Here is a 13430-nt window from a genome sequence, read left to right on the forward strand (position 1 = left end):
ATTGTACATTCACATAATTCAGCATATTTCGCTTTTAATAAAAGAGTAAAAAAACACGTGTTGTCAGTAAGGCGTGCACCCTACATAAGCATACCCTTGTGGATTCCATTTGTTGTGAAATTCTTGAATATAGTCAAATTGATTTTAACCAAAATTGCTTTGAGGGTATTGTATGCACTTGTTCAGGATTCAGTAAGATGTGACCAAAGGATATCACTTTGAAAACCTCAAATGTTGTTGGAATTGGTCTTCCTAATTTTGCTAATAATTGTTGGTTCAATTCTTTTTTACAAGCAGGCACAAAATAAAATGGATAATAATAAGTTTAAATATATGTATTAAGCACCGATTTACAACTGGAAGATAATGAACAATGATATAACTGAATTTATGTTATGTAATTTTTCCTCGATTTTGGAAAATTGTGGTTTACAAAGTTTATTTAAGATAGAGACATTCTCTCGATCATTCTTTTTTTCCAATTCCAATGTTTTCTTATGTGTAACAAACTTGGGCAGTCCGACGTTCTTTGTATAATTCTTAGTCGAAACGGAACTGGTTTTAAATGTTTTAAAAAAGTTGTACCGAACAAATTTTTGATCACTTATTTTAATGAAAGCATAATTGTCCACCTTGGAGCAAGTGTTAATGTCGGTCATTATGTTACCATACGCTATTTATGGAAATAAGATTATACAATACAACGATGAAAGTGTTAAAATCGTTATTTGGTCTGCAATTGAAACACAACTTTTAGAAAATTCCTTTATTTACTTTTATAAAATCACAACAAATTTAGAGTGTATTAGAAATCGTAACACCATCACAGTAGACTTGAACGAACAACCTCCAATAGAAAATAAGGATGATCATACAAACCCACCTTCAGCAGAAAATACTAATACCACCCAACAAGATTTTGATGAAAAAAATGAGAAACTTTTTGACAATCGCATTGTAGTTGAAAGATCCAACTATGCGAAATCATTGAATTTAGTTTAATCCAAAATATTTGACTTTCAAACAATATTTTGCGAAATAGTAAATCAAATTCGAATAATAATTAAAACTCCACACTTAACTGCAGAGAAAACCCCTAGTTGTTGTCGACATTTGCTCTTTATGAAAAATAAGCCTTGTGTATTTACTTTTAATTTGACAATAGGTTTAAATAATGGTAGTTTAAACTATGATCAAAGAAACGTGTTGTATATAGCTTTATTGAAAGTGAACTTTGCAACTATAGATATCGGGCAATTAAATTCCCAGATGGTCATTTGTATAATAAAACCTATTCCGGAATCGATTTAAGGTGAATTCTTTGGAAGATAAAATTAATGGTAATGCTGTAGAGCAGGGGTTCTCAAACTGGGGTTCGTGAATTAGCTTTAGGGGGTCCATGAAGGCCAAATTGAAATATTAGTGTATATTTAAAAAGTAATCATTTTTTTTTTCAAGAAAAAATTGCAAATAACAGGCCTAAAACCGACTTGACTGTCTTTGGGGCAGATGTTTGCTAATATGTTGCATCAAGATATCACGATGATGCACACCATCACCTGTAGTTACATCAGGGCCTACAGTGGCAGGCTGGTAGATTATGATGGCCAAATGTCACTGCTTCGATTTAACAATTCACACAAATTATGTAAAATACAGCAAGCTCCAATTATTGTTAGTGCAAAATCTATGCATGCTTCAATCTTCCTTAGTATATGCGCCACCGGGTCTTCAGCTTTCAAAATGCATTTTTCACTACATTGCGTGCACTACTGTGATTACAATTAAGAGATTCTTTTTCTGGAGAAATTATTGTAGGGCCTAATCATTAAGAACCAACACACAACGCTAGCGTTCACAGACATTTTCGCTTAACATTTTTTCCCTAACCCGTTTTCACCGAACCATGTAAATCCACTCGCTTATCGTGTTAACTAACCCACTCATGTAATTAGGCTTAATAATGTCTCTATAATTCACCACACACAATGTAAGTCAAATAGGTGTAATCAAATTGTTAAACACTAAATAGAATTAGTAAAAATTGCTGCTTACTAAAGGTCTTCGGAAACTGCCTACAAAACGGTTTGCATGAAACTTGTAGAGAAGTTTATCCTGTTCTGGCTGACAAAAATAATGACAATGCAATTGTAAGTTTGCTATCAATCTAAATACATTTTCTGATAGTAGAAAAATATAGGCATTCAAGCCGTATTTGGTTTTGACCAGGGAACGTGGTTGATTAGCCTAAGGCAGAGGTTTAAAAATGCCCGTTGGCCAATGAAACAGTAAAGTGAGAGCCATGAAGCGTAAATATTTCAGGTTATAAAGACCAGCTCACCCCTGCTAGGCGCAGTTTTTGTGATAAGATGTGTTGTTATTTTGAGAATCCATGTAACAATAAACAGTTTGTTTGGTTGGGTTATCAGATTTTTCTTTCAACCATCTATATTTATGTAAAGTTTAAAAGTTGTTTAAATTATTAGAAACAAGACACAGAACATGATGAGGTATTTGAAGATGAAATCGGCCCAAACCAGCACATAAAAAGAGGAGTATGGCAAAAGTACTACAAGTGAGGCGGTTATGCTTGTTCGTATGATGCGGACTTATCAATATAGGCGCAAGGAAGTTGAAAAGGGGGGAAGAGCTTATTGAAATTGAACCATAAGACTATTACATTAAGGCAAGTATTTTAAATAGCAGTCAGTTAAAACAGAATCATCGTTTGATAGGTGTTTGGTGAAGCTGAAAGAATTTTTTAAAAAGACATCAGTCAGATGATGGAGATTAATGTTCCTGTTCTTCAGAAAGAAGTCAAGGAAAAATTGAACAGTCTGGGATTATGTAAAGAACGAGATAAATAAGCAGAATCAAATAAAACATTTCTATATAAAATGTTGTCTATATTAGAAATAAAAAGTTAATGTACGCCAAAATTTTTGGATGACTTTCCTTAGTTTAGTTTAAAAAGATTATTACAGTAATCTCCCGCTTAAGTCCGCACCCGTTTAATTCCGCATCCCAGTTAAGTCAAAAACTTCTCCAAAAATCGGGATTCAAGTTTATCAAAAAGTTTTTTTTTTCAATTTTTGCTAAGTAATTATCTAATACCGAGAGCTGTTTAGCAATTTGCTTTGCTTTTGAAATCGCCAATGAAGATGGAACCGAAGACTTGCTCGGCGCATGTTATTAACTCAAAGATACAGCAGTGTTAGCTCACAAAATCGACCAACAGATGCTCGAAGTTGTTTTGTTTAACTTTCTTCTCCGATAGTTTTCAAATAGCTTCTCTATTTTCCCAACCTCCTGGATGCTAACTATAGGATGACCTGGGTCACTCAATTTACTAGCGTAGGACCTGATTTAATGGGGCAACTCTGATTTCAATTTATTACAATTTGTCGCCTGTTCGCTTCAACAGTTTTATATGTTGCTTATTTTTTTTAAGCCAGGGTGGCCCAAAGTTGACAGCATCGCGGCTCACAATATTTCCTGCATATTCTTTGCGGGCCACATAAGGTGCTACATGCGTTCCAGGGGCGGATAATTTATTTTTGTTTGGTCGGGGCCAAGTGGCAAAAATTGTAAGTTTGTAGTACTTTTTATGTTATGTTTATATTAATACCACGGAAAACAAAACGCAAATTTAAAAAAGTTATAAAATACCGGTCTAACACATACACCAAAATTAGTCTTTCTTGCCAACCCCTGTATCAAAAATTGTAAGTTTGTAGTACTTTTTATGTTATGTTATATTAATACCACGGAAAACAAAACGCAAATTTAAAAAAGTTATAAAATACCGGTCTAACACATACACCAAAATTAGTCTTTCTTGCCAACCCCTGTATCCGAACTTGATCAGCGATAGTAAACTGGTTTATTTAATGGCGGAGCCGGAAAATTTTATCATTACCAAACAATTCGAACATGCTTGCTGTTTGTCGGTCACTTATGTTTCTTTGATTCCAGTGTTTCGCAACCTTTATTGGATTGAGGCACCTATAGAAATTATATATAGTTCTCGACAGCCTTGCTCGTACTTTTTTGAGTGATTACCTGTAATGTTGCAATAAGCGAGATTGTAACAGCACATTAACTGAGCAAAAAGGTTGAAAAAAAAGTTGAATTTTTGGAAAACATATTTTGCTAAGGCTGGGACCCCTGTTTTAAGCTATATGCTTTTGTGAGCTGGCGCTTGGTAATTAACCTTTTCCTCGCCTTTTTAGTATGCGTCTTAAAGCAGCGTTACGCCGTATCACACTGTTAATTTAGTTGTGTTGGTTAACAATGCTGTACACTAATTTTATTACATTTTTTGGTTTGGCAATGATTTTTTCATGGCTACCAGTTGTTTTTAAAAGGTACATATATTTGGATATAATTTTCCTTTTAGGATTTTCTTATTGACCACAACAACAACGTTTCATGTGTGTGTACTGTACATACTACATAAGATAGATAATAAAGTCTGTGTTACATAAAAAACAATACGAAAATAAATAAAATACACTTTAGTTTCGTCTCATTCGATGCGTATTTTGCTAGGTAATATAAAGTAACCTTCATGAATAATAACATTCAAGGAGATGGCCATAAAGCAGTTTAAAAAATGCGTTTCTGGGGTTGAATTTGGCAAAATTGATAATTTATGAAAAATGACATATTGGGTGTACGTACAAAAAAGGTCGCACATTACTTAATATAAAGTAATTCATGGTCAAAGGATTTGGTCATGTTGGCATAAAAAAAAAAAGTTAAAAAAAAAATGGCGGCTCCCTAGCAGCTCTGGCTATTATAAGTATCGGGCTCTTTAAGCCACGGTAAATAGGTGAAACAACTGTTACCTTGCGGTCCAGTGTTTGTGCGCTGAAGCACTCCGCAGATAATATAGTCCAAGTAAGCAACGATGAAAATAATCCGTGTGCTAGTGAGCACGTCTTTTCGCGTTTTGGCTTGGTCAAGCACAATTGCAGATCTCAAAAAATAGACTGCAATTCAGAAAAAGGAAAGCTGGCAATAACAAAACAGTGACAAGTCCAGCCAGTTGCCCTTGCGGCCTCTACTCCTTTACAATTGTGATCTACTTCTTGACAGTCTACGAAATAGAAAGTATGACACTGTGTTTCTGAAATGTTCTTCTGGTCAGCTGGTGTGTTGCGGGTTAGTAGTGTCCGTATTTGTTGCATTTGCTGTTGTTTTCATCGACTTGTTTGCAGAATTGACATCTACGGATGAGCTTTTGACATCTTACGCATTGGAAGGTTCCGCCACTTCCTGTAGGAGCAATTGTTGTTTTGCAGTACGTACATATTTCCAAAAGTGATCTTCTGGAAAAGGAGGGGTCGATGTGGTTGACGCTGTGTTGACAATGTTGAAAGTGCTTGTTAGTAGTGTAGTTCATCTTCCTTGGGGAGTTTGCTTGTGGGGGGTGTTGTCTTGTTTTTTTCTGGCTTTGGTTTGTTGTTGTTCTTCGGAGGAGGGTTGTCGGGTGGTTGTTCGATTATTATTTCTGGTCCGAGATGTATCAGGTTTTCATTGATTGGTTCAAAGGATGCTTCTGATTGGTCGGAAAGTTGTTGCTGAATTGCTTTGTGTGTTGCCGGTGAATTTCGTATGGTTTATTGGGAGTGGTGCAGGTTGTTCGAAGGGTTATGCAGTCTTCTTTGATATGACCGAAGTCTTTACAGAGGTAGCATTGCGGTGGTTGGCCCAGGTACCTCACCGGGAAAGTGAGGCCCTGGCACCGCACTGTAGCTGGGATTGGACTCGTCTTCAAATCTTTCGTTCTAATTTCCAGGGTGATTCCCCATCGGGGAGTGCTGTGAAACAGTCTTTATTTCTTTTCGTTTCTTTGACGAAACCGTGTTTGGGTTGAACGACGTTGATGATCGCTCCTATGTTGAAGCGGGGAGGTACATGGGCGAGCTCTACGCTGGTGAATTCTGCTTTGTAGCATCGAGCGAACTCGACTTTAATTTACATAGTTCCTGGGCCTGAGGTCGGAGTGTGGCACGTAAAGTCCACAAATCCAGATTTCCGCTCGATGATATCTTCGAGATTGCATATATCAAATGAGATGACATCTAGGATCTTGTAGATATATTCTCTTGACTTCTTCTCCGGGAATTCTGTTTCTCTTGAGAAGATTTGTTTGACAGCCTATTTTTTCCTAATTTTTTTCTTTTACCGGGCTCAGGGCCTCGGGTGACAGCTGCACCCAGGGGAGCATCATTGCCCGTTGTTTTACTAAAGTTTTGCGAAAAACGAAATAACACAAGTGAAAATTACAATGAAAAAAAGGGAAATACAAGTTCTCTCTTGACGAACGAAGATGTCTTCATATGAGATTGAAGAACCTGGAGGTGTGGCATCCTTGAACGTCTGATATGTAGAAAAGGCTCTAAAATGTGGACTCGTGCGCATACAGCTCGCATCGCATCTTGCTGTAGAGAGCTGTTTTGAGTCTATAGGACAGTCACATTAGGTTGACTGCTCCTAGTCACTATTTGCGCCTTGATTGCCGAAATCTCCTCTATGGTGAAGTCGAGAATCTGTTCCTCTTCCTTGTGGCGAGTCAATTCCAATGGCATTGAGCGGGTTAACCATCTTCCTCGAGTAGCTGGGCCTCGAGAGAGGAAGTCAATTCGACACCGTGACCGGCGTCGTTGATTGGCGGGGAAGTCCTGCGTGGTTGTATCAGGCTCTTTTCTTTGTTCTGTTCTTCTTTTTTCGCTCTTGATCCCCTGGTACCTCCATGGGAGGAAAGTTCTCGTCGTTCAGAGGCGGTGGCTCTGACCTGACGAGATTCTTTTCTTTGGCATATTCTCTTTTTTTCTCTTTTGAGGGCTCAGGTACCTCAGGGGGTAGTGGGGTTATTAGCAATGTGCAATGTGCTTTTTGGCCTTAGCATGTGAAGATTCGAGACTGTGATAGCCTAACATTTAGTTAGGTGGGGGTGGTGTGTTACGTGTTCACTAACACATTAAACACGTAAATAAAATAATTGCCATAAGCCAAATCTTAGAGTTCCAGCTTTCGTTTGCCAAACATTTTCTTCAGTTACATAATACCATTTTTGATGATCCAATGTTTCATTATTGTTGTGCGGTTAAAGCAATCTGTCGATTTAATTACAAAATTCCTGAGTTTTTCCTGTCCGTTCGCCACGTTCTAGCCTGTCATTTAACCTTTAATCTCTCAATCTGTAAACAAGTCCGTCTTGCGGGCGGTGATAAACACGCCTTACCGTCGCCACAAATTGGCCTTAGAACGGCCAGCCGTAAAGTTAAGAGTGCCTAGCTATGTTTGCAAGGTGCAGGTCAGTCTTTCATGGCTAAATATGACGTGTAACTTTCTCGCTTTTTATGCCGCGTCTTAGCGGAATTTTCGCGCAGTCTTTGGCACAGTGTTGAGCCGACAGTGGCGACAATAGGCCGTGGCTGTCACAGTAACTTGAAACGTTTTTGTTTCACTTTGTAACAATATACTTTTAATTGGTATTTTAGTTGTGGTTTTGACAGGTAGCATATCTGACCAGAAACCTTCGCAACACAACAAGATCTCACACGGTTGCGTCCTGTTGCTCCTCCTGCTCCGTTGATGAGCCAGTGCTCAGGTCGTCAGTGGTGGCGGTGATCACTGTTTCAGCAGAAGTCTCCTTTAGAGGCGGGTTGATGCGGTGTCTCCCATTCCTGGGTACTCGACGTCCTCCCGGGGTGTTGGTCTCTGCGGGAAGAATGTGACTGAGGTCCTCCGGTCTCGCAAGAGACGATGAGGGAGAGACCTCTATGTTACTTGCTATTTCAGGAAGTCCCCAAGGACTGACTAGCTGTTGCCTATTTTGAGCAAGTTGACGTTCCGCTTCTGCTCTTTTGCTTTCTAATAATTTGCGTTGTTCATTGTCGCGGTTTTTCTTTAATATTTTTGCGCATGTCTCCATGGCCAGTCTTTTTGCAGTACCTGATGCTTCCGGTTGGCCATCATAATGGACACCGATAATGGTATGCCCATTTGACTCAACCTGGGGTGTCGAGTATGTCTCCTGCAAAAAACTATGTCGATATGTAAGCAAAGACTGCGTTACGCTTGGTTTGGCCGGCTATGCCGTTTACATTAAAAACTTGCTATTTTTACATGCGACTCCATTATGCTGCTGGAGTGTTTTTTACAAATATGGGGGGGAAAGATTGCTTGCTGGCAGATCAACATTAAAACAGTGATTTGTTTTCTTCAGGCACCATCTTTGGCTGGGCACTGGTTTCCCACGCCGTCGCATAGTGAGCACTCTCTATCAGAGGGTGCTTTTCGATTTGGAAGATCTCGGTTGGTGAGAATTCAAAACCTCTTTAAGTTGCCAGGATTGGGGTGACGCGTCGTTGCTATTTTCTGGCTGTCTGTTGCCGGGATGCTCGGTGTCAGTGCCTAAGCTTTCTTCCTCAGCCTCTTCGGTCTCTGTGGAGGCCGCCGCAGTGGACGAGGAACTCAAATTACTTCTTTTTCTTCTTTCTTTTTCGCAACTTTCAATGGTGTGGTTTGTTTTTTTACAGTACCGGCAGCATTCCGGTTGTTCTTGATAGAACACACACCTATTGTGTGATGGCCCATTTTTATTTCATTGGGGATCGGTTTTTCTTCTATAGTTTTACGGTCTAAGTCCAAAATCAACTTGCCTGTATGCACCTGGCGAGAGTCGGGGTTTTCTCTATGCCCTGTGCATTTAGCAAACTTCGCTGAGAAAAATTCTTTAACGTGGTCAGGTACAATTCTTGCTGGGATAACTCAGCTTTACTTTAACAGTGGATTCCTCGAAAGCATCAGCATGTTTCACGCATGGGGGGAGTTCATTTAATTTGGACGCAAGATCCTTCTCTGTGTTACAGCACATCTGCCGTTTGGCTTTTGAATAAAACTCTCCAAAGAGCGCTTATAATCGAAGCCTACAGCAGACTTTAATGCCTCGTAGACCTGGGGTCTTGATTGCGGGGGGGGGGAACTTAATTTCTAACTCGCCCTTGCGAGAGACATTAAATTTCGTTAGATCGAAATCATTAGTTGCCACTTTCGCCCTAAATGGCGTCCTTAGTATGCGATAAGGCTCACACACATGCAATATATTGAAAACAGTTAACTTTCGGTTGGGTAGTCTGTACTTTTTGGTTCTCCAATGTCCAGGTACTGAAGAAATAATCCAAAAAAATGATGCAGTGACGAAATAAGTCCAAATTCTTTTCTGACAGCAATTCAGGAAGAAACAGCAGCAAATTTAATCAACTTTCAAAGTCGTTATAACACAATATAAACCAAAGTTCAGAGCCTCTTCTCCTTATTTTACACACAAAAAGTTCTAAACAGCTTTCCTTGATTATTTACCGCGTCCTGACATGTTTCTTACTTTGTCGAGTTAAAAATTCGAACTGTTTTGACAGGAGGTTCTTCAGTGCTTTCGACGACGAAGACAGTCAGCCAAGGGACAGACACCTTTAGAACAGTTTTTGCTGCTGTTCGAGCCGGTTTAACTGAGACTACCGAAACTGAGCAGTTTACCACCGAAACAAAATTCATTCTCAATAAAGTGCTTGCTTGCTTGTTGGCAATTGGCAAAATCATCTTTTCTGTTTTTGTAAGGATCTCATTTTGTTTTATTATTTTTTTTTTTTGCGATTCGCATCAATAGGGAAGGCGAATAAGGGAGAAAAAGGACGAAAAACGGGCGAGGCGAACATTACACAACACGAGAATAAAAAAGAAAAAGAAAGGTAATGCGTTGCATTTTACGGAAAGGGAGGCGAGCAGAAAGTGGGCGGTAGAGAGCCCATGCAAATGTTACATATGGTTGAGGTACAATTAAAGAGGGCGCGAGAAAAGGAGTGGATATGAAAACAGTAGGTCTCAACAAGGTGGCAGTGTGACGAGGTTACGAGAGAAAAGACAAGGAAAAGGCACAACATGACAATATATTGACCACTAGGGGAGCTAGGGAGCGCGTTGTGGGGGAAAACAAATAAGTAGACAACAAAGTTAACGAGAAAGCGCCTTCGTGGCCATGATTACTATAAAGCGAGGAGAGGTGATATTAAAGACAAGCAAACAAGGGATTAAATGGCGTAGGTAATGAACAAGGAAATAAATGGCGATGGATAAAGAGAACACAATAAGCAGAAAAAGGCTGTTTTTGGTCAGCCAATGAGGGCTCAGAGTTTGTTCTCTGTGAGTAGTGTGTCTAGGGGTCGGGGGTGGGGTTTATGTCCCCTGGTTCTTCTCCCTGGGGTTCTTCTTCCCTGAATTGGCTTTGAAGGAGGAGCTTGTAATAGGTTTCTCTCAGTGGTGGCAATACGGGTTTTCGCCTCGGACGAGAGAGAATTTAGGGATAATTCTTATTTTTAGACTCAATGGAACTTGGTCTTTTGGTAATTGTTTTTGTCTGTTATTTGGGCCTATTCTGAATAGAACTTTAGAGGTTTTATTTTTTTATTTCACCTATCCCATTAGGACTGGGTGAAAGTGTGAACACATTTTTCTTTTGACCGGGGGACTTTGCCGAATTGCGTTAGTACTTCCTGGCCCGTGATTGGTCGGGTCACGTGCACTAGGAAACTCCGCTGCGCCCCGGCGTCTGTGGGGTTGAGTGCGCGGTACAAGTCCGTGTAAAAGCTGTGGGCGATGTTGCATCTCTCTACGTTGTTACTGGTTTCGTTTTGGCTTGTGCCTTGTTCAAGCTCGAGTATGGTTGTGTTCCTCCTACGCTGTTCGGCAAACCGAGCAAAGAATGCCTTTGTGCCCCGGTCTCCCCAGTCAACAAAACCTTGGGATTGGGATTTTAGAAGTTTGGCGCGGGCAGATGCTGAAGGGTGGTGCAAAGTTGACGTTTAAGGAAGTAGGGTTGGGTTGTTTGCCAGCGACCCCCAGAGTGCCGTGACGCCTTCCTGCAGTTGCACTTGGTGTTTGTTTCGCTCTACGGCTAGCAATTTGGAGTGTGCTTTGACTGTTGTCTCGATTTAAGGTTACCATATCGTGTCCGACTGGCAATTTGGCGTCCCATTTTCCGAAATTGTTTTATGAGTGCGCTGATATAGAAACGGTCTAAGCGGGACTGTGTGTTGTTAAGGAAGTCTACGTGTAAAATGGCCTATCGCCGTACAACTGCCGAAAGGAGTCTGACAACTGGAGATCGCGGCAAACGTCAATGAGACCTGCCAGGGTAGCTCGAGATAAGTAGAGGGGGGTAAACGATCAAGGCGCGAGTTCTCCACACCGTTAAAATCGCCCGCCAAAATGGTTGGGTGCCTCGAATGCACGTGCACGTACAGCGACCCGAAGAAAGCTCTGCGAGCAGCACTTCCTTCGGTTCGCTGCGGGGCATACACGTTTACGACGTGTATTGTTGAGCCGAAAAGCTGTATATCGACTGCCAGGACCCGCCCGTCTCCGTCGCCACTACGCGCGCCGAAGCTGAGTGATGGATGCCTAAGCAATATCGCGACCCCGTTCCTCGCGAGAGGCCTCGACAAGGCCGACCAAAACAGGGCTTTATTGGGTTGCCATTCAACACCCCACGCCATTTCCTCCGCAGGAGAACTGTGCGTCTCCTGCAGAAGAATGACGTGTGCGTCGCTTCCAGAAAGGGAATGAAAAATGGCCGATCGTTTGGCCGCATCTTTCATTCCCCCGACGTTGAATGTGGTTACTTTAAGGTAAGTAGCCATGACTACTATTTAGTTTAGGTTCAGCTATCTATCCTAGGTACATCCTAAGTTGCGTCCTTATGCCATGCTTTGCGAAAGCGGCGTGGCCTTCTTCTCGCATTGGGGGCAGACGCTCATGTCTCCCGTATTAGAAAAAAAGTGGCAGCTGCCGACGCAGCTTTGTAGCCACTGGGGGCAGCCGGTACACTTTATGGCTTTGCCCGCTAAAGGGACTTGGACGGCCACGCCGCAATCGCAGGTTTCCGTTAGGGTTTCTAAGCGCTGTGCCTTATGGTTAGTGGTACTCTCGTCCGAGCCTGAATAAAACCGCTTAACTGCGTCGTTTTTGTTGTCATCGTCCTGATGCTGTTCCCCTCCTGTTGTGTCCGTTTCCGATGTGTATGTAGTAGTGATTTCGCCTGAGCTGGATTCCGTGCTGTCTGATGTGCCCGCGTTCACCGCTAAGGCGTTGGTATATCATTGGACCCCTGTTCACCAGGTGCCGCTTTTTCTTTCCCGCCTTCCTCGCTCTCGCTCGGTGGTTGGTCGGTTGGCGGGGTGGAGGTTCTCTCAGGCAACTTTTGATGGGAAGGCGGGGGAGGTGGAGGAGGAGGAGGGATGTTGGGGAGAGGAAGGCCTGGTTTGGGCCATTGTTTCCCGTTGCGACTGTTGACGGTGGTGTAGCCATCCATGTTGGATGACCCTGGTTTGGGGGTTGACGTGTGGTCCGGCGCTGTCAGTTCCTGAGATTTCAGGACCTGGCAGTCGTCCTTGTAGTGGCCGAACTTTCGGCATATAAAGCATTGGGGGGGTTGGCCCGTGTACTTCGTCGGGAAAGCCAGCCCCTCGACCCGGATCGTTTGCGGGATGGGGCTTCTTTTGAGGTCCGCAGTTCTCATCGTGTAAGTGGTGCGGCCGTCGTTTAAGTGGTTGCGGTCCTTTTGCCGCTTGTAGTCTTTGACCTCTCCATGACGGAAATTCAGCAGGGAAACTATTTCCTGGATCGGGAATCTTGGCGGGACGTGCGAGACTTCGACGGTGGTAAATTCGCTTTCGTACCGCTTGACGTGGACCGCTGAAGGTCATCGACGGCTTTTTCGTCGACGCAGGTGAAGCCTCTTCTGCGTTCGACGATGCCTTCCAGGCGGTTGTAATTGAAGTGCGCCTTCTTCAGCAATTCGTAAATGAAGTTGCGAGATCTTTTGTCCGGCAGCTTTGCCACTACTTCGGTTTTTCTTTCGAAGATGGTTCGGCTTCTGGCGACGACTTTGTTCCAGGCTAGCTGGGCCATTGCGGGCTGGGTTGAGGAGGTGTGGGGTGACTGCAGGTTAATGGGGAGGATATTTGGTGGCGTCTTATTGGACGGTTGTCCTCAACGCTTAGGTCGGGTAGTTCTAGCGGACCTTGAAAAATGCCAGGAAAAGGGTTTTTTCCTTTTGCGCTTGGTAGGATCTGAGGTTGGGGTTTTTTGGGTTGGCCCACTTACCGTTCCGGCGGCAAAACTCTTGAAAAATCGAGTAATGCGTTTTTTTCCAGCGACGGGGTGGGACGGGTTGCTGGTACTAAGCCTGTTCAGGGAAATCCCTACGCTCCAAACCTTCGGTGCTAGGCTGGAGCTTATTCTCTTTTCTTCCTGAATCAGGTAAGTCTGGCAGGATATTGCGCAGATCTTGCTGTCGTGGACGGTTTGTCGGGTCCTTTCGGAGCTCGGAACAACAACCGTTCTGAGTCTGATCTGAAAGA

This window comes from Ascidiella aspersa, chromosome 8 (genome assembly GCF_963924565.1).
Source record: "Ascidiella aspersa chromosome 8, kaAscAspe10.2, whole genome shotgun sequence".
Classification (NCBI taxonomy): Eukaryota; Metazoa; Chordata; class Ascidiacea; order Phlebobranchia; family Ascidiidae; genus Ascidiella; species Ascidiella aspersa.